Raw genomic sequence first — 26,347 nt, 5'->3', positions numbered from 1 at the left:
GAGCTACATATTAGTTAAGTAGTCTTGTTACAGATAAGTGGCACCAAACCTCAAATATCTATATTGACCTTATGCTGATCAGAGTAGCCTTATTAAAAATAACTATAGAGATGTATTGATCAGTGACTTTATAAAAATTAAAATATTAATAATCCTTACATTTTGTATAGAGCCTGTCATGTCAGGGGGATATCTCAAAGTATTTCACAGGATATACTGGAGAGTGATTGTAGTTTCTGGGTTGATACGATTAGGGGCCTTTTGTCATTCATCTCTTTTTTAAAAAAGTTCATTTGAATACAGTAACTCTACACACAATACTAATGGGGTCAATAGTTTGATCAGGGCAAGCGCAAGAGATTCCTGCCCTTTTATTGCTCCCGTTCAATGTGGTTTCCTCCTTTCGTACCCTATGCAAAAATTCTACACATAATCATCTTTGGTATCATCCAGAGGAGACTGAAGTAGTATTTTGATGAAACAAAAGTCTCACTTCCCTTGTATGTATATACATTTAGAACTTGTACATGGTTACGAATTACAAAGAAATTCCCCATCATGCCTTCAGCCCTGTTGGTCCCCATTAAGGTTAAGGTCCAATGGACTGGGTCAGCCTAACTTTTAAAATCAGCATTTTAGTTATGCATAGTTGGCCTTCACAGACCTTCCCCACAAAAGATATTATGGCTTTGAAACCCACTAAGCAAGCTCATAGTTGCACCTCTATCGTTCCTTTGAAGTTGTTGCATGATCAGTTTTTGACTCTTCCACCTCTGACTCACTGTTCTCCCTATGACCCTCTGCCTAGGCTACAGTAAACTCAATGGCTTAATCACAATAAACGGCTGTTGTGTTACACAAAGTAGAGTCGTTGGACAGACTTTCTTAGGGCAACACCAGTAATCAACCTATTGTGAAATATTTACAAGAAAAATCTCATTTTAATACTTTGAAAAGTAATTGGTATACTTCACTGCACAATACTGTCCCTGGGCTTCAATTTGAGGCGTTGTCTGGAGAGATGAGTCTCAGGCATTTTGAGCATAATCTGTGAATCAGAAAAAAAAGGTAATAAATTACGCACATACACACTGATAACATACTAGCGTCTTGGGATGTCCTCCTGACATGAAAGGTGCTATATAATTGCAATGTGTTACTTGAGCTCATAGTGTGACACTCTAGTGCAGTGCTGAATTCGTCAGGAGGTACTGTCTTTTGGGTAAGATGCTGAACTGAAAGCCCAGCTTTCTGTTCTTGGGGTTTGAAAAGATCCTGTGATAATATTCAAAAAGAGCAGAAAGTTTTTCCAGGTGTCCTTATTACCAATCCTCCAGGTGAATTGTTATTTACCCCATTAGTGCGCATGGCATCCCACTGGTGCAAATAGCTTCTGTAATGGCCTGGGTCAAACAGCCTGTAATTAATTACACCCGCTATTCTGTCCCCATTTGTGCACATCATCAATATTGCTGAACAGGAGGACGAAGATTTCATCCACAATGACATAAAAGCTAAATGCTCATTTTTACCTGCGGTATAAGGAAACTTTTGTGCAAAACAGCTGTAAATCCTTGGATGTAGGGCGTTTTCCACACAAGATAAACACTAAATTCACTTCATAGTATTTTCTGTGAAGCGCTTTGAGATGTCTTGACAACATGCGGTGTAATATCAAATGCAAGGATTATTATTATTATACCTTCTGCGATTCAGTCTTCAGTCACATGGGGTTTGAAACTACTGCTGAGTTTTAAACCTGCCACAGATTAACAGAAATGTTTTTGATAAATATTCAGGAATTGCCCACTGGATACTATTAGTTTTTATCAGTAGTGAAGCACATAGGGTTTGTTGAAATTAAAGGCACTGACTGCTGAGGTCTCTAAAATAAGACCCAAAATATTACATGCTGCATTTAGATGATGAAATATCATGTTCTCTCTCTCTCTCTTTCTCTCTCTCCCTCTCACACACACACACACACACACAAAAGGTTTGAACTATCAAATGTCTCAGAGTATTTTTGTTAAGTGTAGTAACTGTGTATTTGTAGGTGAATGTCACACAAACAACCATGAATCGATTGACCAATTTTACTGGAAGGTGGTTAGTTAAGGTTATCTGTAAATCCCTCTACATGTGATTATTTTACATACGATTATCACAACCTGAAAATTAGAGCGTATTGAAACATTAACAACACTGGTTATCTGTGGTCTGCGAGTGCTGTTGGTTGTGCAGCTACAGAACACATTTCAGCCATGGCCAATACAATTGGGAGTGGGAAGTATAAATATTCCTGTCCATTCTACTAAGGGAAATATATCACTTCACTTCCAAAATGATGTTTGAAAGTCTAATTATGTTGTCCTTAAAAATTACCCATCCTGTTCTTTGGCTTGCTAAATACATTATTAAACACTGTGAACAGTTCTTGATTTTTTTTAGTAAGATAGAAGTTTCTCCGATAAAGATCTAAAATGCTGCCTACACGGATCACATCACAAATCTGAACTGTTTGACTTATAGCTGTCTAAAAAGGTGGAAGTTGGGTCTAATCCCTCAAAGTGAGGTGATTGCCAGCATAACTGGAATGAAAGTGACAGCAACGGAGAAAACAAAACCTGATACAATTCATTTCAGAAATGTCACACATGCAGAGGACTTTTTTTTCAGGTTGGCTAGTGCTATTGACTTTGGTATCAATCGATACTGTGAGGTCATTCAGCCAAGTCTTAATCTAACTGAACAGATCTTGGTCATGATCTCTTGCACTACAGTAAATAGAAATAATTTTTTGCATGTTTGATCATCAGCATTGAAATTAAATCCAAACGTTGGTTCGTCTTTCTCTCATACCCACTTCCTTGAATATCACTGTCTCCTATTCTTTTCCTCTTTCATTTTACATTATAGCATCACGTTAGCAGCAAGAACAGAACAGTGAGTATATTAATTTGAATGTGTGGGGAAAAGGGTGTTATTTAAAAATTAAAATTCACATCTAAAAACCCCAAATTCTCATGGCCTTAGCTTCAAGGATGTTGTCTTAAAATTTAGGATCATATAGAAATGTTTCCAATTCAATAGTATTCGTAAATTCTGTATCATGCTTCAATTTTAAGATAATGGTCTCAAAGATAAAACCATTTCAGACCTGGGAAACCTATGCTGAATAACTGTCAGATTGTTTTCCACTGGCCATTTGAAAGGTGTCCTTTGCAAAGTGCCTTTGTATTTTCTTGTGTCTCTGATTTGTATTCATGTTTCAAAAAACACAGAATTATGAGCAGTATCCTCAAGAGTCTGACTGAACCATTATTCTGATACTTCGCCACAACAGGCAGCAACAGTGGAAATAATGGGTACATCCTCTGCTGCAAAGTGAAGCAAAACTGATGAGGACTTTAGTGGGTTAACTCAAGATGGAGAACAAGCTGCATCCAATGTAATCAGCCTTCATTGTACCATTAAGTTTTCTCAAATTTTCTCCTGTCCCCTTTTTCTTCTCAATGCGTTTATCTCCTTTTGTAATACATTTGACAAACAGAGAATGCAAGGCTAGTTATCTCTTTCTCAAAACATGTTGAAATCTGCCACAATTGCCCATCTAGAGCAGCAGGATAGTTCCACACATCATTCTGGGAAATTATCAGTTGGAACTGGTTGCCAAGAGGGTAAATGCCAGGAAGCCCTACTAATTTAAGGACCACCTTTATGTACTTTATGATGGAAGGAAGAGATCAAATGGTCCAAGGAGCCTTCATCAATGTGGAGTTCTGTAGCTCAGTGGTTAGAGCACTCGCAAACGAGAGACCTGGGTTCAATTCCTGGGCAAGGCAACATGTTGGACAAGTTTATGACAAGTACACGCCTCTGTTTACCTTGCAATAAGTAGGAACCCGGTTGTTAGTCGATTGGAAGATCACTTTTCTGGGGGTAATAAATCCTTCAAAAAAATAATAATAATAAATTGGTCACTTCAATCCATGACTGTTTGTGGCACACTGCTGTGCGCAATTGTCTATTGCGTTTCGCCCACAAAATATACAGTCAAGTCACAGTATATTCTGTGAAGCGTTTTGAGACGGCTCGAAGATGTGATAAGGTGCTATACCAAATGCAAGGATTATTATTATCATTATTATCATTTGAATAACTCATGATTACTGTTGTATATCAAGTGTAATCTGTGATCCACCTGAAAGCAGCAACAATACTTTCCTAGTGTTGAGAAATAATCCTTGCATCTGATACAGCGCCTTTTCACATCAGGAGGACATCCCAAAGAACTTTACAGGCGATACTGTAAAGTGGAGTGACTGTGTTTTTCTGAACGATAAACGTACTGGAAATGGTATGAGTTTATAATTAAGCAAGCACATATCATTCAATTATGGAACTGGAGTCACTTACCACTACAATGGAAGTTCATTGAAGAAGTGCAAGACACCAGCTAAAGGAAATGTGAAGGAGAATGTAAGGAAGGTACACTCAAGATAGAAGTGAGGTCCTCGAATTGTATTATTGTTACCATGAAGCTACAAGAAAACTCAAGCTACTATAATATTGTTCTGGGGCATCCAAATACCTTTTCTGCACAATAATAAGTCACTTCTCACACCTGGAAAGGAGCTATCTGACAGACCAAAGCAACATGAGATATCAGCTTTACATTGGCTCACTTTAAAAGCTTAATTGTCATTCCTGTGTATCTGAAAATAACAGTAATGTGAGAGTCCCCATCTCTCCGCTTGAGGAGAGAGATACCCACTTCCCTCAAGAGCTCTACTGATGCATTGACTGAACCTTTCCCCACCCTCGCATTTTAGGGTTTTTCACACTGATTTGCTTGCAGTGATCAACCCGCTGTGCTGGCAATAATCAGCGTGCAGCTTGAACGTTTTCCCCAAATCCCCAGGGGCAGGGGGGAATCCTCATGCGGGCTTTCACGTCAAAAAAAATTGGGGTCAGTTGTTACGAGAAGAACATGCGTAACAGCTAGTTGTACTGTGTCAAAAAATTAAGGCTGTATGAAAAGTGAAGGTACAAGCTTGCCTTGAGAGGTAATCTACAAATAAAGACTTTAATAAAGTTTTTTTTGTTTCCTGTTCGCTGTACACTACTGAAGCGAATAATACTGCATCCTCTTGCGTGTTATGCCCAAGGGACACTGATGTATACCTTTGACCTTCTGGGTACACGTTCAACACAGATATCATCTAAGAACAGTCCCTGGTGGGGCGGATGGGAGGGTTAAGAAATGAGGTAGTACATTGTCCATATATAATATCCATATGCATGGCATTTGTATGAGATCATCTTCAATTAAAGGGCTGCTGCCCACATATAAAAAAAAGGGTTGGCAGACCTTTCTGGTTTATTTGAGGGAGCAGGAAAGTTACAAATCATTTTCTTTTCAACACTTTGCACACAATTCAGTCGGGGTGACTTTTAAGGTTCCATTTTGTCATGCATTTTCAAATTCTATAAGGAAAAACACTTTTGTTAGGACAGTGCATCCTAATGAGCCAAAGCACTCCAGGATGCTAGCCCACGTGAAGGGCGCTGTTTAATTGCAAGTTGTTGCTGTTTTTGCTTGTTTAATATCCTGTGTGCTGCTGAAACAGTCAGAAGTCTGTTAATGTATTTAAGAGGAAACTTTATGCATACATGATAGAGAAGGGAATAGAGTGGTATTACGATGGGACAGCTTTAGTGTTTTTTGTGAAGAATTGATTGTTAAATGAGTGCAAGACTAGTTTATTGATCAAGACTTGATAACTTTAAGTACTGCTCTACCATAGACAAGTAGTTCCAGATCAGAATGGTCAGTGCAAGTGAAATAATTAACCTATTCTTTCCCCATACGTGTGTAGGTGACTCTGTAGGTGAATATGGATTTGGCTTCAACCACTGCTCCTGGCAGGGCATTTCATATCTTTACTCTGCATGTGAAAAAAATCTCCTAACCTCCCCATTTGCTCGTTTTACTATCAAATAGAGGCCCTTTGGTCACTTAGTCACCAACCAGTAATAATAATTTCTCCCTTTTTGACTATCAAAATCACTCATAATTTTAAAGACCTCTATCAGGTTACCTGTCTTTCTTCTTTCTTCCAGCAGAAAAAGTCCCAGTTCCTCCAGTCTCTACTCAAGGACCAAAACTTAGACATCAAAAGGCATCTCTTAAGCGCTTCGAGATGCTACCCTGCCTGAAGGGTGCTATATAAATGCAAGTTGTTGCTGTCTCAAAGGGCTGTACACTAATTACTGTCATTACTGGAGTGACGGTTGTAGGTAAGTTTCTGCTTTGAGCCAGCGGGTTGATAATATTAATAATAATCCTTGCATTTGATAAAGCGCCTGATTACATCTTCAAGATGTCTCAAAGTGCTTTACAGAATATGCTATAAAGTGAATTACTGTATATTTTGTGAGCAAAATGCAGCAGCCAATTGCACATAGCAGTGCCCCACAAACAGTCATGGATTGAGTGACCAAATTATTATTTTTTTTAAATAAGGGATTATTATCCCTGGAAAAACGATCACCAATTGACTAACAACCTGGTTCCTACTTACTGTTAGGTAAACAGAGGCATGTGGAGTAAGGAAACCCAGATCCTATCGCTTGTGAGGCAAGTGCTCTAACCACTGAGCTACAGGACTCCACATATTTGTTGTTGAGATGGAACTAATGGAGATGTTTAAAAGAAAGATACTTGGATAGTAAAGTGTGCCGCATGGAATTAAAAAATCTGCCAAAACTGTATTAAATCAATGAAACAGCTGATGGGCTGAATGGCCTCATGTTGAATGACAGACAAATATTTGGGTAGTAAAGTTTTAAGGGAAATGGCAAAAGGATGGAGAGCCAAATTATATTAAACAGGCAGTACAGCTCAATGGGCTGAATGGCCTCCTCCTGTTCCTCTTTTCCTACGTTCCTCTGATATTTGCAGCTTTCTCCCTTTATTCACATTATTAAGATACAAGTATCATTGTAGATTGCTGTTTCAAGGCTATTTACATTGCTTAAATTCTGCTTGTGATCCTAAGTATTGCTTTATATGTCTGCCTGGCTCACAAGCCAACTCCCAAGGCTACCACAGAGGATCGACTCAATTCCAATATTTCATTGCTACGCATGTCACTTTTGAGCTAACTCATCCCCAAAGAGGCTGAGCTCCCACCGCAAAGCAAATCCTCACGTATCAAGTCTCTGTATATCTCTTGAATAAGCAATCTTGTATCAATGACCTTCTGAAGTTGTGCAACTAAAACAAAGTATTTACAAATTGTTTGCTAGATAATCAGAACAAAAGCATAAGCTCAATAGAAATTTCAAATCAAACAAATGTGATTAATTGGAATGTACAATAACAACAAGAAGATTACATTTGTATAGCGCCTTTCACGTCGGGAAGACGTCCCAAGGCGCTGGACAATGTACAGCATTTCAGACCCGAGTTGGGGTCAGGGGGGAGAAGGGAGGGGAAGGGAAAGGGCATGACCGATGGCATGGTCGAATGTAGAGCAAATAATTGGAAATATGTTGCCCGAGTATGTTCCTTAATAGGTTTAGAAACAGAAACAGTGACCACAAAAAATAAATATTTTTATTCAATATGAAACTTTACCTACAAACAGTTCAACTGAAACAGACAGTCTGTAGGAGCATGAAACAGAGACAGTCCCATCAATAATGCCGTGAATATGGAGAAAACGTGAGAGTTCTGAGAGTTACAGTATGAATTCAGTGAAAGCAACGAGGATGCAGCAGCTTTCAACTTTACTACAAAAGTCTACAGGGTTTTAGTTTCTTACACTTAATAATTGCTATGATTTGACAGACTTCAATTGTGATTACAAATGCATGAGGCTAGATACATACTAAGCAAAACAACTTGCTGTGAAAATATGATTCCACAGGCTGTAACAGATGATATCAAAGAGCACTTTAAAACTTATTCTGCATCCAGTGGTTTGGAATGGAACAAAATAGGTTAATTATCTAAAGAGTCATAACAGCAAATAATGCCAGACCTTATGCAGAAACCACTTACAGGGAATGACAGAAATCCTAAATTTTAGCCATTTGCCAATCTGTGAATATCCTATATCAGTGTCTTCAATTACAATCGTTAAGTAAATGAAATGTCTGGCCATTTCATTGAGCTTTGCCTTGTGCAGTATTTGACAACATTAAACAAATATTTCCCATCATCTTGAAAAATCCTATCAATTTATGTAATAGCCAGATGATTTTCAAGATAGAAATATTTTTAAACTCGGGGTTAACCCTTGAGTTATAGTTACCGAGTTAAATGCAAATAGCAAATATCCGAGCACCTGGCAGAATCGCACAAACGTCAGTACACGGTTAAAAAAAAGGCATTGATTTGACTGATCAACTTTATGGTTTGTGGGGTACATTTTTTTTTATCGAAAGGTACTTTGGTGAAAATCTAAACCTAGGAGCGGTTGGTCGTTTCTTGGGTGGTAAAAGGATATCCTGACGGCTAGTGTGGGGCAATGCAATACGCCTACAAAAGCACCACACAGTAAATCCTTCCTCTTCACCTATCAGCTCAGCTGGTTACTTGGCTGGTCTCAGACAATATTATACAGTAATGACTCATCTCATGGTTTATTTTAATTTCATTTACAAATCAGTTCTTTTTAAGTGCATATTTTTTACTAGAAATCAAGTACAAGTTTAGCCAACTTAGCCGCATTATAAAAAGCAGCACAGATATATAAATACAGAGTGTATTTGAAGAATTGTACTGTACATTGGCAGCCTTGCATTTACAGTTAGCATAGATTTCATAATCACGCTCGCAAAATTGACATTAAATCTGACAAACATTGAATTTAAATGCAATTAATAAAAAAAGTTAAATATTTCATGTATGTGTATGTAATGCAAGCAAATATTAAGAAACAGATTTAAGTGTCATATCCAACTTGTTTGCCATTGAAAACCTGGATTTTCACTGTCTGTTATAGCTCTAGATGTATTGTGTGTATTACACAAGGGCCAACAGGTTATCCTGAGATGCTCAGATTATTACTCTGCCTTATATTAGATTTAACATATATTAAAATGGGCCTACTCTTGTGCACTTTGAATATTGTGATTCCACAAAACTGACTTTCGAAAGTATTGCAAACATTCCCAACAGGAGGCATTCAAATAGGAACACCGAATAATTAATGTCATCGAGCATATGAATGTGCAACCCAAACCTTGTACTACAAACCAATGGGTCATTGTTACAAATGCACAAAAATATAGCGTTGGAGGATATGAAAAGGATATGTATAGAAATGGAGAACAAATAATAATACTCTCTATCAAGAGATATATATGGATTCTTTCATGTTAGGTACAGTCACTGATAGGTTAGGATACACAAGATCAACGCAACTGTAAACAGATGTTTCCAACCCTGCAGCAAGTTTTGGTTTCTGCCTTTTTCTAGTAGATCAATAAAATACAACATGAACTTATTTCTCTGAAGAAAGCAGAGGCCGAAACCCTGTCCAACATAACACTGAGAAGGTACATTTGCTAGTATTAATGTGTGCTGATACACTTCAATTTAAATCCCCATTCTGAAAATATTTAATTTCTTAAAACTTCCAACTATTTTTAATTGGTATCCTTTTCATATTCTCAATTCCATATGCTATGGTTTAATGAAGTAGTGTTCTGTTAACTGGTGAGTAGAAGGATATTGCTCTCCAACATGTCAAAGGAATTTAGTGGTCCACGTATAAACCACAGTCACGTACTGACCAGCTCGCCAGTCTGAACATTAAGTAATCTGTATTTGCATGTCTACTAGACTTGACTACAATCTACATTTAATTCTAGCATTAATAAAGAAAAATGTGGCTATTATTAATGAAATACATTAGTAATTTTGCAATAGAAAATGGGGCACTAGCCTGAAACAAACGTTTAATGTCAAATTGCTTCCACTTTTTAAATTAGTCTGATGCAAACCTGTCCATCTCTTCTGCGTGTTAAAACTGGCAATTTAAGACCCTCACTGCACTGACCCAGCCTTGAGTCCAAATATCATTTGAAAAGATTCAGTATATGCTGAATGAAAACTGTCGAAATGCAAATCTTGGAAGTTTAAATACCAGCTTCTTTTCCCTACTATGACATACCCCAGGGATGAAATATAAGAATGTTACAAATTCTGCACTTTGATGCTTTGGATCTGCATTATTCAGTTTGGATATTAACCCAGTGACACACGCAGTACTATGAAGTTGAAGAGAATGCTGCATATTTACCATACTGAGGTACTACAGCAACTCATACGGTTATGGAGAGCAGTGGGCGGAAGGCAGTGTGGTTATCCGTTAACAACTATGGTTGGACGTTAAAAGTTCTTCTGATTAGTCATAAAATGCCTTTCAGCCAGGTATGATATCAATTGAATTTTAGAATGTTTTTAAGCAATTGATTTATTTTTAAATCAACATAAAATACCCCTTTTACATTTCAAAACGTGAAACCTGACATGAAGTATATTATATCAGGGCTCCCTCAGTGGGTTAGCCGATCTCAGCTCGGGCTGCAGTTGGGGCCCTCAATTGGCCTCAGTCAGCAACCTGGATTAAGGAGGAAAGAAAACCAAATAGTGTTTCGACTCCTACAACAACAACAACTTGACAGTGGCGGAGCCTGACCCCTGAACAATATCTAGAGGCATCTACCAGGAGATATGCAATTTTGCATATGTACCAAGTGGAGGGGAAAAGGAGTCAGAAGCCTTCAGAAGGAGTGAAGGAGAATTTCATGGTGAGAGAAGAAAAATATTACATTCAACAACAACAACTTGCATTTACATAGCGCCCTTCAATGCGGGCTAGAGTTTCGGAGCACTTAACACAACATCCACATCATTTTGTGCATGATGAAGTCCTAATTTTATAATTTCAAAAGCAAAATAAAAAAATCAACATTTTAAAGAAACATAATGGCCTGTGTTTGTTTAATAGACAATTAGTATTGTAAAATATTGATCACATACAGTTAGTTACACAAAGTGATATAGAACAGAAATAGGCCATGCAGCCCAATAAGTCTGTGCTTGTGTATATATGCCACATGAATCCACACCCCTCCTCAGCCACTCACTTATTCCCCTCTATTCCCTTCTTCCTCTTATGTGCAAATAATTTCAGCATTTCACTATTAAAAATCAATATTGATACAAAATGTTCAGTTCAAACAGAGTACGTAGAAAATTCCACCTGGGTCTAGATTTACTCTATACAGTATTTCAGACTGTCCAAAGTTTGGGGAATTCTTAAATACAGACTTTATTTTAATGGTGGGCCTCTACAAGAGCTTTTCAGAACTACAGAAATGTGACTACCAAGTTTAGGCTGAATTCAACAATTTGAGTAACTCTGGACACTTTGAAATGAGTAAGTCTAGAACCTGGTGGAATATTTCCCCAAATATTCATTCCTCTTAACAGGAACACTTTTTCACAAAGTTTACTTTATTGTAGTTAAACAATACACTGCATGCAAGTATTTACTTATTTGAGATTCAAAGTCAAACACAAAGCAAAACAAAACAAAAAAACTGACCGTGTCAGCTTTCCAAAATATATACAGGTACATATTTGAAACACAAGGTGTTTTTACTGGTTACAATTATGTTCCTCTAATAAGCAGTTTCTGTAATATAGTAACTCCCTGCTGTTCTTACTTCTAAATATACTTAATATATTCGGTGTGACTTGATAATTGTAAGTATAGGAAATGACCATTAAATTGGCAAATGTTAATTGAAATCAAAAGTTAAACAACAAGAAATTGCATTTGTATAGCAGCAATTTTATGTTACACCCAATAAAATCCACACTTGACAAATAACTGCTCGATAAGAATGTCTCTGCATGAGAAAACGAAATGAATTCCATCAGCATTATAGGTAACTGTAAAAATGAAACTTCTTAACCGGTACATTTACCACACCAAAACACACACATCCATAACAATGAAATACCAATAATATAGGATTTCACACTGTAGCCTGTTTGAAGTTCAGAAAGGCTGCGAGAGATAATCTGACACATATCGTAAACAGAGTAATTACTGTGCGAAAAATAGATCTGATGGTAATATCAACTCTGGCAGTTATGCTTTGGAAATATTAATGCATACTATAAATATTTTATTGCTGAATATTCATTGGTATTATTATTAGCTATGAACTCTGGCTGTTACTGTCTTCCATTATGGTTAAAAAGAAGAAAGGTCTTGATCATACTAACAGCTTACTCAAAGTGAAAGATGATATCGATCTGACATGAACCCTACCTTGTTACCCACAAAATATACAAGTCAATTCACTTTACAGTATATTTTGTGAAGCGCTTTGAGACAGTTAAAGACGTGATAAGGCGCTATATCAAATGCAAGGATTATTATTATGATTATTACCCAGGAGGTATAAAGACATTATTTACAGAACTTATGGCAAGCTACTTAAATAATCTAAAAATAGAAAAAGCTTCAATGTACAGTAGTTCATATTTTCACAACTACACTTTTTAACGTATACAAAGGAATATATTCAAGTGAGGTGGAGCTGTTCAATGCTTTTTTACTGAAAGTGCCACCGCATGACTGTGACCGAAACAGAGCTACAAAATTGCATGTTCATGGTTTATTTGCACTTTGCACGATAATTTCCAGCTGCTGAAACGATGTTCCAGAATAACAGACATCTGAGGCCGATTATAAACCACAATCTGATCTAGGGGGTTGGGTGAGCTCTTGAACACTGATAGTGAGCCTCAACCAAGTTCTGAATGGTCAATTGAACCTGGATTGTTAACCTTCAAATCACTCCCTGGTCTCTGCTGCTGTTTTGCTATGTTTTGTCCAAGATTACAAGGACAGGTATTTACACTTCATGCCAAATGAAACTAACTAATCATTGTGTTTACCACAATCAACAGATTAATTTAATTTGCTTACTCATCTCATTGTTGTTTGTGGGACATTGCTCATGCATACTGGCTGCTGCATTTTCTTACATAACGCCATTCTACGTTAAATATATACAAGTTTATTATTCACTCCTTCCAGATCAATCCTTTTTTAACTGAGTAATAAATTTAGGTCCCATCTGCTCCATTACTCAGGTGAATGTTAAGAGACCCTCTTCCATCTGCGCCCGCCCCCACCACCACCAGGAATGATAAACTCCTGACAACTCGACCCTGGCTTAACTTGTCACTACCACTTAAGACATCTGCTCTGAACATGCTTTTAGCTGTTGCATTTATTTATGTATTCATGCACACGCTTAACTTGTCACTCTGCATAACTCGTCACTAAGCCCTTTACCCTTGGAGTGACAACTTTAAATTTTACTCTATTTGAAAGGAAAGTGGAGAGATTCTCCCACTGTCCTGGTTTCCATTTCTCTACTCATCTAAACTCAACTCCAAAACTTTTAGCTTATTGAAACTCAATTTAGTGTTGAATGTTTTTAGGATGTTGCTGGTGCAATTTACCTGCAATGTTTGCCTACAGAATAACATTCACCTACCTCATTTGTAATCAATTTTACTCTGTGAAGGTTTTTTTCTTGCAATTACGGTGTATAAATACAAGTTTTTGTGTGCCACAAATCTGAGGCCAACTGTCAGTATCTTTCGTTATGCCTTTGGTTACACAACATTTATTAAAAAGGTAGTCATGTCTGGTGATCTGATTATTTATTATTAGTAATATTTAACTATTAACCAAAACAATTCTGCGTCCGAATCATTTGATTGCTCATAGGGAGAAATGGTGTTAAAGTCAACATAATAAAAATAACTGGACTACAATTAGTTGGGGAGGGTGGAATGATTGAAAGCAGTCAAGCTGGTTGTGCTTTTCTTAAATTGGTTTAAATGCAGCAGTTAAACACTTCAGCATAGACAACGCAGGATAACTGAAGCTATCAGTGCAAGGGTGAGTACTTCAGCACTGCCATTTTGAACTCTACTAGTTTCTGAACCACAAGGTTCCATAGATTTTGATAGTAAACCTGCTATTAAAGGGATCTTTCTCAGGATCACACAAAAGTTACTAAAAAATAAAATTGCATAATTTGCATCTTGATTCACAATTGTTGGAACTTCAGTTAAAACTAATATAGTTGTTAAAAATAAATGCCATCTCATAAAATCCTCAGCTCTCCTAATGTAATTAGATTATTTGTCCAAAACAGTTTATAATCATGGTTGTATTTTTAAAAATATTTTAACCACCAACTTTAGTTTTCCATTTTCAAACTTAAAGCATTTTTTAAAACTAATTTCTTAATGTTTGTATTACTGCAGTTAGGAATAAGACCAACGTTTAGGTTTAAATGTTTTTACACTTTGTTTTTTTTGGGGTGAGAACTTTCAAAGCTCAGTGATTATTTGTACAGATATGTTGCTGGCATCTTGAAGAGTTAAAGTAGAATTTAATGAGGTAATAAATCCCTGAAGTAAGCTTTTGTCCGTTCATTACTGAACAGCAGAACAGGATGTTAAGTAATTAATTTGTAATATTTATGTGATGATCATCTATTTCATGAATCCATTACTTTTTAAAGCATTGCAGTCATAGTTTCTTTATAGTTGATCTACATAATCAATAGACCTTTTAAGAAATTATGTAATTTCACATATCTCAATTTATAAACTTGTAGGAAAGCAAATGTTATTATCAAGTTTCACATTTCTGTTTTCTTAGAGAACTGTTCAAAATGTTGTTTAATTTCCCAAGATCTTTTAACGATGGTTAAGACCAGGGACAAGGTCTCTGCATTCGCTATATCAGGAAATGCCACTTTCTGTACAAAACACTCTGAAAAGTGCATTGAATGTAAGACAAACAACAAGAAAGAAATGAATAGAAGCTCACATAAAGAACGAACCTCAGACATACAGTGCATTGATTTTACATTATTTGATAAAATAGCAGGTAAAAGGCTGGGAGATTTTTCAGAGCTCTTAGGGAAGCAGATGGTTGTTGTATTTGTCAGAAAGATTCAATGGGGACTTTTGATTAATGGACAGGGCCAGAAATATTTGTTTTAATAAAATTGGGGAGAAGTTCCAACAGTTCTGGTGGATTTTTCTTTGTTAGTCAGTGAGAAAAATCTGGAAATCCGATACTGAGAACTATGATTTTAAATGCATTCTTGGTAGAAAACAAGATATTATAACACAACATGGACTCTTCAGTCCAACAAACCTCAGGTCTTACCTACAGCTAAGATGTGCCATTGCCATGGGTTGTGGAAACATGTTATTATTGGTGAAAAGCTCTGTTTGTTAATATGCTTATTAAATAATAGTGAAATATCACCTTTGATTGAAGTAGGTGAGAAAAGAGGGAATAAAATGTTTGTTGCCTGAAAGTTTCTTAGTATTGAATGCACGTGCACAAAGTAACCTGAAACCTGTGCTAAGAACTTCACCGGAAAAAACAACCGGAAGAATTTACTCCCAAAACAGAATCCACGAATAGAATTTGCAAAATTTACAGAAACCATTGAAACCTCGTATTTTCTTAACATCCTAAATAAAGCAACAAAATCTGAACACTTATTATTAGGCTGGTGTGAAGGGGACACTTTCCTACACTAGGTGCTAATCGTACAGCACCACTTGGGTTTCAGTGTGCCCTTGACCACATTGGTGGAAATCTGCTGTAGGCTACCACAAAAACAACAAAAACAACAACAACCATTTATACAGAGCTCATCACTCAGGGTAACATCCCAGAGCACTTAGTACTGAGTACAGCTTCTTGTTCAATACAGCTAGCAATCACAGTTTCGAGGGTCAAGCCGCTATCAAGAATCTGTCAGGACTGCTTAGCAATCATAAATTGCACTTCATGCAACTTCACTGAAAGTGAACCACACCTTAAATAAATAAGCAAATACAGTTTTCCTATCTCTAACCATACCCATTTATGTCATCTCTTTGGAAATCTAGCAAAGCTACTACGATATGAAACGCAACCAAGAACATTTCAGACATACTGAATTATGGACTCATTCAAACACACATAACAAAATAGACGAACAACTCAAATTAGACAACTACTGATAAAAAGGCAATAGTATTCAATCAACAAACATCAGAATACAAAAATATCCAGGGTAACGGTGCAAATTTAAGAAACATCTCACCTACTCCGATTGCATCTCTCTAAACCTTGAACAAGTGCAGTGGTAACTTATCGGGGTGAATATCTGGCAAGAGCTATGCCTGGACCAACAGCATACGTCGGAGATCTATTTCAAATGTAAAAATACCCCAAACTGCACCCGCACATATCACAGACTTCATCAAAACAATAAGCAAGCCACCTTTTCAGGAACTCCTCAGATGAAGGCTAATTGTGAACATTTTGTTAAAAAAAACTTTTGTTTTGAAGCCAAAACTGAATCTGAACTAAAGATTCTGCTGACATTTTCACATTTTTCTAAAAGTTACAATTTAACCTTTGCAGGAATATCAGGGTCTCCAAAAGTACACTAGTTACGGTTCAATGTGAAAATGTCAAAGGTATATGCTAGCACTCGATAACATGCAAACCCACCAACCTGCCTACACACTGTACTCAGTGACTGTCATGGAACCCTATCACAGGGCAGAAACGCTACAGCACTTGGCATAGAACAGCCTCAAAAGTAGAGACTACATGTTGCATGAATGTTTAAAAGTCAACTGAAGTAAGGGAAATAAGTCAATGTAACATCAAAAACCATGACATTTAGTTTTTTTTCCCCAAAATATAAACCGCTGGGACTCACGAGCTACATTTCTTTTTCTAAAAGGAAACCTTGAGTCCTATGGTAATCTACAAGAATACTAATATCTTGCTCATTGTAACTTGTAATACCTTATGTACATCTTGTTCAGTGATTATGTTTACATTTATGAATAATGCTTTAGTATTGGTCTCCTGATCCCAACCACCAGCTCGGGTGCGGATTCCTGACTGTCCAGCGCCTTGGGACGTCCTCTTAATGTGAAAGGTGCTATACAAATGTAATTTGTTACTGTTGCTGCTGTTGCTGTATACAAAAGAGGGGTTTGTTTAGAGAGTATAAAACAAGTTCACCAAAAAACAGATAAAGGTCATGAGCTAAATAATAATTCTTGCATTCGGTGTAGTGCCTTATTGTGCCAACGAAATGCCTCTGAGTACTTCGCAGAATTTTACTGTAAAGTCCGTGTGTCAGAGCAATATCATCAAGGAGTAAGATGGAGACATTTCTTTCACACAATTAATTTGAGAGTTTCAAGTAAGGCCTGGTGGAATTCATGATATTTCTCTAGGAAATATTTGAGAAAATGGTATTACAGATGATATTAAAATAAAGCCCATATTTTCTATTCCCTGTATAATGTAAATTTATTCATTGTTTAATGCACTGCAAACTTTTTTTTAAAAAATCCTTCACACAATTGAAAAAGGTAAACAATAAAAATGTAAAGTATCAAATGATTTGCTGTAACTGTATTGTTGAAAAACGTGTTTGCATCTGCATAGTAAACAGGAAATTCAAAACTCAAGTGGTTAGATGCAAAACACACTCCTAAGGCAACTTCCCCTTTTTAGGATGCAGCAATCTCTGATCCTATAGATGTCGAGAATCACAATACCACAAGTTACCGTGCAATCTAACTGGCAAGGTATGATTGCAGTTTTATCCATTTGAATTTTTATAATCACATCAAATCTTCTCAAAGCACTTCACAGATAAGTACTGTCAAGTGCAGTGAATATTGTGTAGGCAAATGCGGCTGCCATTTAACCACAGCAAGGTCTCACAAACAGATGACGCATTGTTTTGAAGCAATGTAATGAGTTTAAACCCAAAATTGGACTCGGGTCCAATAATTGAATTGTCTAATCTAGAATATATACCCTCATACATTGATCCAAGAGACAATGAATAAGACGGGTCTGAGAACACGTTACCTGAGGATTAAAAATCAACTAGAACTTTTCTTCTGTCATATCACCTGATGGATTGGACATACTACAGGAGTCAATCTCAACCATTCGCGAAATACACAAAACTGCAGCATATATAAAATTTCAATGGCTCAGTTGATAAATAGTCATAGCAATCAAAAAGGCCCTGCGTCCCATCCCGAGTTTAGCCATATTAAAGAGAGAACCTTGAAGGAGTATGGAGATAAGGCAGGACTGTGGGAAGGAATTGCTCGCCTTGTTCCATAAACTGGTGCAGAATTGATGGGCTGAATTACCTCCTTCTGCGCGATAGATTTCTATGTGTCTATGGTCTGCGCTAAGCATGTCGTTACAATAGCCAGCAGTGGTCCTCGAATAAGAAGGGATAAATCAGTCAGGATTCCTGTTCCTAATAACTGTCTAGAGACTCATGCTGGGAAGGAGATTTGGCAAGAAATATAAAAGATGTCTGACATAAAACAATGACTGACATGAGATCATTAAATGTCTCCAGGACAAGTTGAATATGGCTGCTGATCACATCACAGGAATTTTTTTAATTTAATGTATAAAAGTACTGATATTCCACCTGGTGTAAGCCTGTAACACCTTTTTGCCCTAAAATGCAAAATGGCACAGAATTGTGGAAAATTCTTAAAATACTTCTAAATTAAGAATGAATTTAAGAACTACAGGAAACTGACTTCCAAATTAAGGTTGAAGTTAAGAATCTTAAATTTTAAGACAAAATGATCTTATAGGCTAAATCTAGATGGAATTTGGATCTCAAATTTTCTACCCTAATTATGCACTCCAGGGACATAGAATAAACAGTAGTCCTTATCCCTATTAGGCTGGCATGGGCTGGTCGCATTATGGAAGTGCTGCACCATGAAGTGGTCCACACATGTTCATGCCAGACAGTCCAGAATGGTGAGTGAGGTCCCAACTTTAGTTAATATATTTAAGGAAAGTGTTGCCCTGAAGCTCTGAGGGGGAGGGAGGTTATGGCATATTATTTCATAATGTCCATCCAGTGATCATCGTATCTAACAACACAGAGGAAGACCATTCAGTCCATTTGTCTGTCCTGGCTTTCTGAAAGAGCAATCCATTTAGGCCCATTTCTCTGCTCCTACACCCTTTCATATTTTTCTGTTTCACATGCATCTTAAAAGCTCTTAAAAGCTATTATGGTTCTAGAAAAAACAGTTCCAGTTTCTCTAGACTCTCCTCAGAAATAAAGCCTCTCTTACATGGTATCTTCATCATGGACAACCATCTCTGCACACTCTCCATGGCCCTCCTAAAGGATGAGTGTCTCTGTTAAGCACTCCAAAATATTAAACTACATAAACAACAACAACAAGATTACATTTGTTTAGCGCCTTTCACGTCGGGAGGATGTCCCAAGGCACTGGACAGTGTACAGCATTTCAGACCCGAGCTGGGGTCAGGGAGAGGAAGGGTGGTGGCCGATGGCATGGTTGAAGAGGAGGGTCTTGAGGCGGGACTTGAAGGAGGCTAAGGAGGGGGCGAGGTGGAGTGACTGGGGGATGGAATTCCAGAGGTTGGGGACAGAGTAGCTGATGGCTCTCCTGCCAATGGTGGGGCTGATGGGTCGGGGGATGTGGAGCAGGCTAGAGCCGGCTGAGCAGAGGGAGCGAGCAGGTTGGTAGGGGGTTAGGAGGTCGCAGAGGTAGGGTGGGGCGAGGTCATGGAGGGCGTTGTAGGTGAGGACCAAGATCTTGAACTGGATCCTCTGAAGGATAGGGAGCCAATGGAGTCGGACGAGAATGGGGGACATGGGGTCACGGAGTTTGGTGCAGGAGAGGATACGGGCTGCAGAGTTCTGGATTATCTGCAGCCTCTGGAGGGAGGAGTTGCACAAATGCAAATTGTCGTTGTAAAGTAAGTAGCCCCAAACTAGACACAATACTCTTAATTGCATCCTAAGCAACGATTATCTCTTTACATTTCTTCTTTACCCCTATTAATAAAAACTAGAATTTTTTTCAAATTGCCAACTTTAAAAAAAAATTGTGCCTGTGTACCAGGCTCGAGCAGGCTAACTCCCCCCTCGTCAGTCTTCCAACTCATCCCCCACAAATTGCAAATTATTCGAAACTCTGCAGCTCGTGTCCTCTCCTGTGTCCTCTGCAGATCCTGAACCGATCACCCCCATCCTCGCCCGGCTCCACTGGCTCCCTATCACCCAGAGGATCGAGTTCCAAAGCCTTGACCTCGCTTTCAAAGCCCTCCACAGCCTTGCTCCTCCCCAACTCTGTAACACTATACTGGCCTATCCGCTCCTTCTGCTCTGCAAACTCAGGCCTGCTCCACGTCCCTCGCCCTACCCATCCCACCACTGGCGGACAGGCCTTCAACCTTTCTGTTCCCACTCTCTAGAACTCGCCCACTCCCTTGCCTTCTTCAAGTCTTGTCTCAAGACCTTTTTTGACACCGCCTTCAGTCACCCTGCTACCCCCACTCTCCCTGCTCTCCACCCCTCTTAATCCCAGGCCCCAGTTCAAAGGTACACATCATTGACTGTCCAGTGCTTTGAGATGGCCTCCCAATGTGAACGACACTATACAAAGGTAATTTGTTGTTTGGTGTTGTTAAAATGTTACCATTTAGCGTGTATCCTCTCTCCATATTTTTCTTCCCAAAATATATCACCTTACACATTTCTGCATTAAATTTCATCTGCTATCTACAGTTTCTGCTCAATTCAACTTCCCTCCACTTCACCCGCTCTTTGTCTATATTTAATTTGCACCTCCCGCTCCCCCTTCTCATCCAACCCAGCACTGTGCAGCACTCCGAGATGCTATCCTCAATGAAAGGCACAATTTAAATGCATGTTGTTATTGTTACCTGTCAGACATCAAGTCCTGGATGAGAGCTAATGTTCGACAGTTGAACAAGACCGAGACCCTCCTGATTGGCTCCTTTCAGCGCCTCCACACCTCAGGCGCTGACAGCATCACCATCCATGGTTGCACACTCCACCTTGCTAAGCCAGTCCGGACCTTTGGCATCTTGTTTGACCCTCGACTATCCTTTCTACCCCACATCCGCACCATGACCCGCTCTGGCTTCCCCCACCTCCGCAACATCGCCCGGCTCCGCCACTGTCTCACACCGCAGGCCGTCGAAACCCTCATACACGCATTCATAACATCCAGACTTCACGATTCAAACTCCCTGCTTGTCAGCCTCCTCATCTCCTCCTTCCATAGACTGCTGATCATCCAAAACTCTGCAGCCCGCGTCCTCTCCCGCACCAGGCTCTGTGACCCTATCACCTCCATTCTTGGCTGACTCCACTGACTTCCCATCACACAGAGGATACAGTTCAAGATCCTGGTCCTCACCTTCAAAGCCCACCATGGCCTTGCTCCCCCACCCCTACCTCTGCAACCTCCTACCCCCCCTACCAACCTGCCTTCTCCCTCCGCTCAGGACTGCTTCAAGTCCCCCGACTCGCCTGCCCCACCATTGGCTGGTGGGCCTTCAGCCACTCTGCCCCACCCTCCGGAATTCCATCCCGCAGTCTCTCCGACTCTCCCTCTCCCTTGCCACCTTCAAGACCCATCTCAAGACCCTCCTCTTCAACCATGCCTTTGATCACCCTCCTTTCCCACTGCCCTCCAACCTCCCCAATCCCGCCCCTCAGCTCCGGTCTGAAACATTGACTGTCCAGCACCTTGGGACGTCCTCCTGACGTGAAAGGCGCTATACAAATGTCATTTTGTTGTTATAATAATAATCCTTGCATTTGATATATCGCCTTATCAGGTCTTCGAGACATCTCAAAGTGCTTCACAGAATACACTGTAAAGTGAATTGACACTATATTTTGTGGGCAAAACATTGTGTATATGTTGTCTGTTTTCTTATACCTAAATATTTACATATTTAGCTGCTGAGTGTGAAAGGATTCCACTCTTAGAAATTAGCCTCTCCCCCAAGTTTGGCTGATGTTGATTTTGATGTTTTTATATCGTATTTGGAAAATAAACATCTTCGAAAAAAGAAACGGTTTGCATTTGTGTAGCGTCTTATGTCAAAACATCTCAAAGGCTTTACAAGGAATTACAGTCAAGCGTAGTGACTGTTTTTGTACATCAAAAGCAGAGGGTCCCACAAACAGCCATGTACTATTGTTGTTATTTACAGCAGAATACCTTCCACTGTGCAAGAGATCAGGTCTTGCAGCACGTTAGAGTTTGGTGTTGTGGAACCCTCCTAAATCACTGATCTAAAAAGGAAGTATTATTTTCATCCTTCAGTGCGCTTGACCGAATGTGTTAATAAAGAGACGAGGGGGGGGAGAGAGAGAGAGGGGGTGTGGAGCAAATGAGATGTAACTCTAAAATACACATGTTCACTAGTAATACAGGTAAAGATTCACAACTATTAGAATACCACAGCTCCATTTAGATGTCACTTGTATGTAATAATAACAGCAATAACAATCCTTGCATTTGATATAACGCCTTTTATGATGAACCAATACAACGATTAACATATCTCTTTTCTTCCAATACTATTTTTAAAAAAAAGAAGACGTGTGGTGTTGGGAAGTTGGAAGCACAAACACCCCCAGAAGAGAAACTCACAAACGGGATAACACACACACACACACACAAGATATTTTCTTTTTTAAAAAAAACATTTTTTTTTGGGGTGGGGGAGGGGGGAGGTGATGGTGGTTGTTTTTTTTCTCTCTCTCTAAGAGCAAAACCTCTTGTTGACAAGTGTTTGCACCAGCAGGTTATTTTTATTTTTTTTGTGGGGGGATGGGGGGTCACAATTGCAGAGGCTGCAAGGGATTGAGAATAAATAAAACATCTCCACTTTCAACCCCCCCCCCAACCCCTCAACCCCTCCACTCCTGGTTCCCCTTCACACACACATTTTTATGCAACAAACAGCAGGAAAGCCTTGAGTTGGGAACAACCATATGATTCCACTCCCTCCCTCCATCCCTCCCTCCATCCATCCTCACCCCAACAGCAGCAGCAAACAGCACATACTCACAAACAGGTAGCACAGGTTTATTTTTTTTGCACACACACACTCACACACACCACACACTCACTCACACTCACTCACTCACACTCACACACACACACTCACTCACACACCACACACACACTCTCACACTCACTCACACACACACACACTCACACACACACACACACTCACTCACACACTCACTCACTCACACACACACTCACATCACACACTCACACTCACTCACACACATCACACACTCACTCACACACTCACTCACTCACACACACACTCACATCACACACTCACACTCACTCACACACATCACACACTCACTCACACACACACTCACTCACTCACACACTCACTCACACACTCGCCTTTCCGCGGCTCTCGACGAATCCAGTAAATGTTTACGAGTTAAAGGAATTCCTCACCTTATTCGTTCCGTCGTTCGGTCTTTTCTGCGGTGCCATTGCGTCAATGTCGCAGTCGGGAGTTTTTGTTTTTGGGGGGAGAGGGGGAGGGAGGGGTGAGGGGGGGGGGAGAGGGGGGAGGGGGTAGAGGGAGGGGAGAGGGAGGGCTGTGCTGTGTTGTGCTGTGTGTTGTGTTGTTTTGTTTTGGTGTCGTTTTTTTGGCTGATGATTATTTTCCACTCGGCTGCCTCTGCCCCCCGGGGGCTGATTGACGTCCACCACCACCTCCATCACCTCCATCTCCATCGCCTACTCCTCCTCCTCCTCCTCCATCACCTCCTCCTCCATCATCACCTCCATCTCCATCACCTCCATCTGCAGCAGCGCTGCGCTGCGCCAGGACTGCGCGTCTCTGTCTCTCTGTGTCTGTGTGTGTGTGTGTGTCTCTCTCTCTCTCTCCTTCCTCCGCTTTGCAGAGGTAACTGCACCTTTCCTTTCCTTTCCTTTCCTTTCCTGGCAATCGGCATCTCAGAGCAAAGTCAATGCTGCGGGAGGAAAGTGTGTGGTGGGGGGTGGGGGGTGGGGGGGGGGGTGGGGGAGGGGGGGGTGGGGAGGGGGTGAGGAAGGAGGGAGGGGGTTTGTGGAGAGAGTGCCAGTAGAGACACAGAGCAATGCACAACCGTGTGCCTGAAAAAAAAAGGCACAGTCACTACACTCCGCAGTCAGTTCCGCGAAGCGCTTTGAAAGTTCTCCCGACTTGAAAGGCAAGAGTGCAAGATGATGATGATGATTATTATTATTCATATTATTTTGTGCCAGCGCTTTAGCTTCCCATCTATGATAATAATAATAACGATAATCCTTGCATTCGATGTAGCGCCTTATCACGTCGTCGAGACGTTTCAAAGCGCTTCGCAGAATGTACCGTAAAGTGCATTGACTGCGTATTTTGTGGGCGAAACGCGGCAGCCAATTGCGCACGGCAGTGTCCCACAAACAGTTGTGGATTGAGTGACCAATTTTTTTATTATTACCCCCATAAAGCAATCCACCAATTGACTAACAACTGGGTTCCTACTTACTGCCAGGTAAGCAGAGGATTGTGCAATAAGGAAACATGTCATAAGGTTTCGCTCTGCTCAGGAATCGATCCCGGATCCTCTCGCTTGCGAGACGAGTGCTCTAACCACTAAGCTATGGGACAAATACAGACACTGCTGCCAGGGGCTCTGTTGATTTATAATTCTTGCATTTTGATATAGTGCCTTATAATAATAATAATAATAATAATCCTTGCATTTGATATAGCGCTTTTCACGTCGGGAGGACGTCCCAAAGCGCTTCACAGAACACACTGTAAAGTGAATTGACTGTATATTTGTGGGCGAACGCGGCAGCCAATTGCGCACAGCAATGTCCCACAAACAGTCGTAGATTGAAAATGACCAATTTATTATTGTTTTGGTTTTGGAGGGATTATTATTAGGCTCTGTGTGGAGTAAGGAAACTTGCCCAAGGTTTCGCCCTCTGCCTGGAAATGAACTCAGGTCTCTCGCTTGCAAAGCGAGTGCTCTAACCACTGAGCTACAGGACTCCACGTTGTTGAGACGTCTCAAAGTGCATCACAGAATATTTTGTAAAGTGGAACAAAAACAGCGAGAGCTGGGAAAACTCAGCAGGTCAGGCAGCATCTATGGAGAAAGGAAAGTGAGTCAATGTTTCGGGTTCATGACCCTTCGTCAGAACTGGGGCATGTTGGGAGGCAGAGATTTTTAAGGACAAGTTGAGAGGGGGAGGCAGGACAAGGACGACAAAGAAGACAAAAAAAAAGACAAAGGAGAGAATGTGTTAGTTGATGGGTTAAAGAGATGATGGTGGCGTAAAACAAAAGTGTGGGTGGGTTGAAACAAAACTGGGGAGAAAAGGTGTTAATAGTGCAGAACAGGCAACACACAAGAGAGAGACAAAAAGTGTCTGGGATGATGATTGTAATGATAACAGAAGATAACTCTTCTGATAACAGAAAGAGGGGGAGGGCGGAAGGTGAGCTGTTATGGTCTAAAGTGGCTGAAATCGATATTGAGGCCAGAGGGCTGTAGGGTACCTAGCAGATAAATAAAAAATTATAATAATCCTTGCATTTGATATAGCGCTTTTCACGTCTTCTCGACATCTCAAAGCGCTTCTCAGAATATGCTGTAAAGTGAATTGACTGTATATTTGTGGGCGAAACGCGGCAGCCAATTGCGCACAGCAGTGTCCCACAAACAGTCGTGGATTGAAAATGACCAACTTATTATTGTTTTGTTTTGGAGGGATTATTATTAGGCTCTGTGTGGAGTAAGGAAACTTACCTGAAACTTCCATGCAACTGACCTGCATGGAATTGAACCCAGGTCTCTCGCTTGCCAGGCGAGTGCTCTAACCACTGAGCTACAAGCACTCCTACATATAGATAAGATGCTGTTCCTCAAGCTTTTGCTGTGGATCATTGGAACAGAGTAGGAGACCATGGACGGAGAGGTCAGACTGTGAACGGGACTGTGAGTTAAAAACTTTCTTATCTATCTGCCAGGGACCCACCCAGTTGCCCCAGTTTTGACGAAGGGTCGTGGACCCGAAACGTTGACTCACTTTCCTTTCTCCACAGATGCTGCCTGACCTGCTGAGTTTTCTCAGCTCTCTTTTTGTTTCAGATTTCCAGCATCTGCAGTATTTTGTGTTTTGATATTGTAAAGTGGGTTGCTTATATATTTTATGTGCATTTGGTTAAGAGTAAATAATCCTTAGAAGATTTGGCTTCAAGTCCACAGGAGCTGTGAGTTCGCCTTCAAATTACACAGTCACTAGACTTTACAGTAAATCCATGTT

General features: G+C 39.9%; 1 long non-coding RNA gene across 2 annotated transcripts in view; it reads right to left on the bottom strand.

Moving 5' to 3' along the window:
- The window catches only part of LOC121848146, a 32,720-nt gene extending 9,148 nt beyond the window's left edge, over window positions 1-23,572 (bottom strand). Inside the window, exons 1-2 of one of the 2 annotated variants that reach the window (XR_006084879.1) lie at window positions 23,498-23,572; window positions 970-1,048 (exon numbers count right to left, since the gene is read on the bottom strand). This is a non-coding gene — a long non-coding RNA (uncharacterized LOC121848146). The remainder of the gene's footprint in view (window positions 1-969; window positions 1,049-23,497) is intronic. The other variant, XR_006084880.1, reaches the window with a different exon arrangement.
- Between the last annotated feature and the right edge of the window lie 2,775 nt (window positions 23,573-26,347).

The sequence above is a fragment of the Callorhinchus milii genome, unplaced genomic scaffold (assembly GCF_018977255.1).
Source record: "Callorhinchus milii isolate IMCB2004 unplaced genomic scaffold, IMCB_Cmil_1.0 Scaffold2, whole genome shotgun sequence".
In the NCBI taxonomy this organism is placed as follows: Eukaryota; Metazoa; Chordata; class Chondrichthyes; order Chimaeriformes; family Callorhinchidae; genus Callorhinchus; species Callorhinchus milii.
This window is presented reverse-complemented; position numbering and strand designations above follow the sequence as displayed.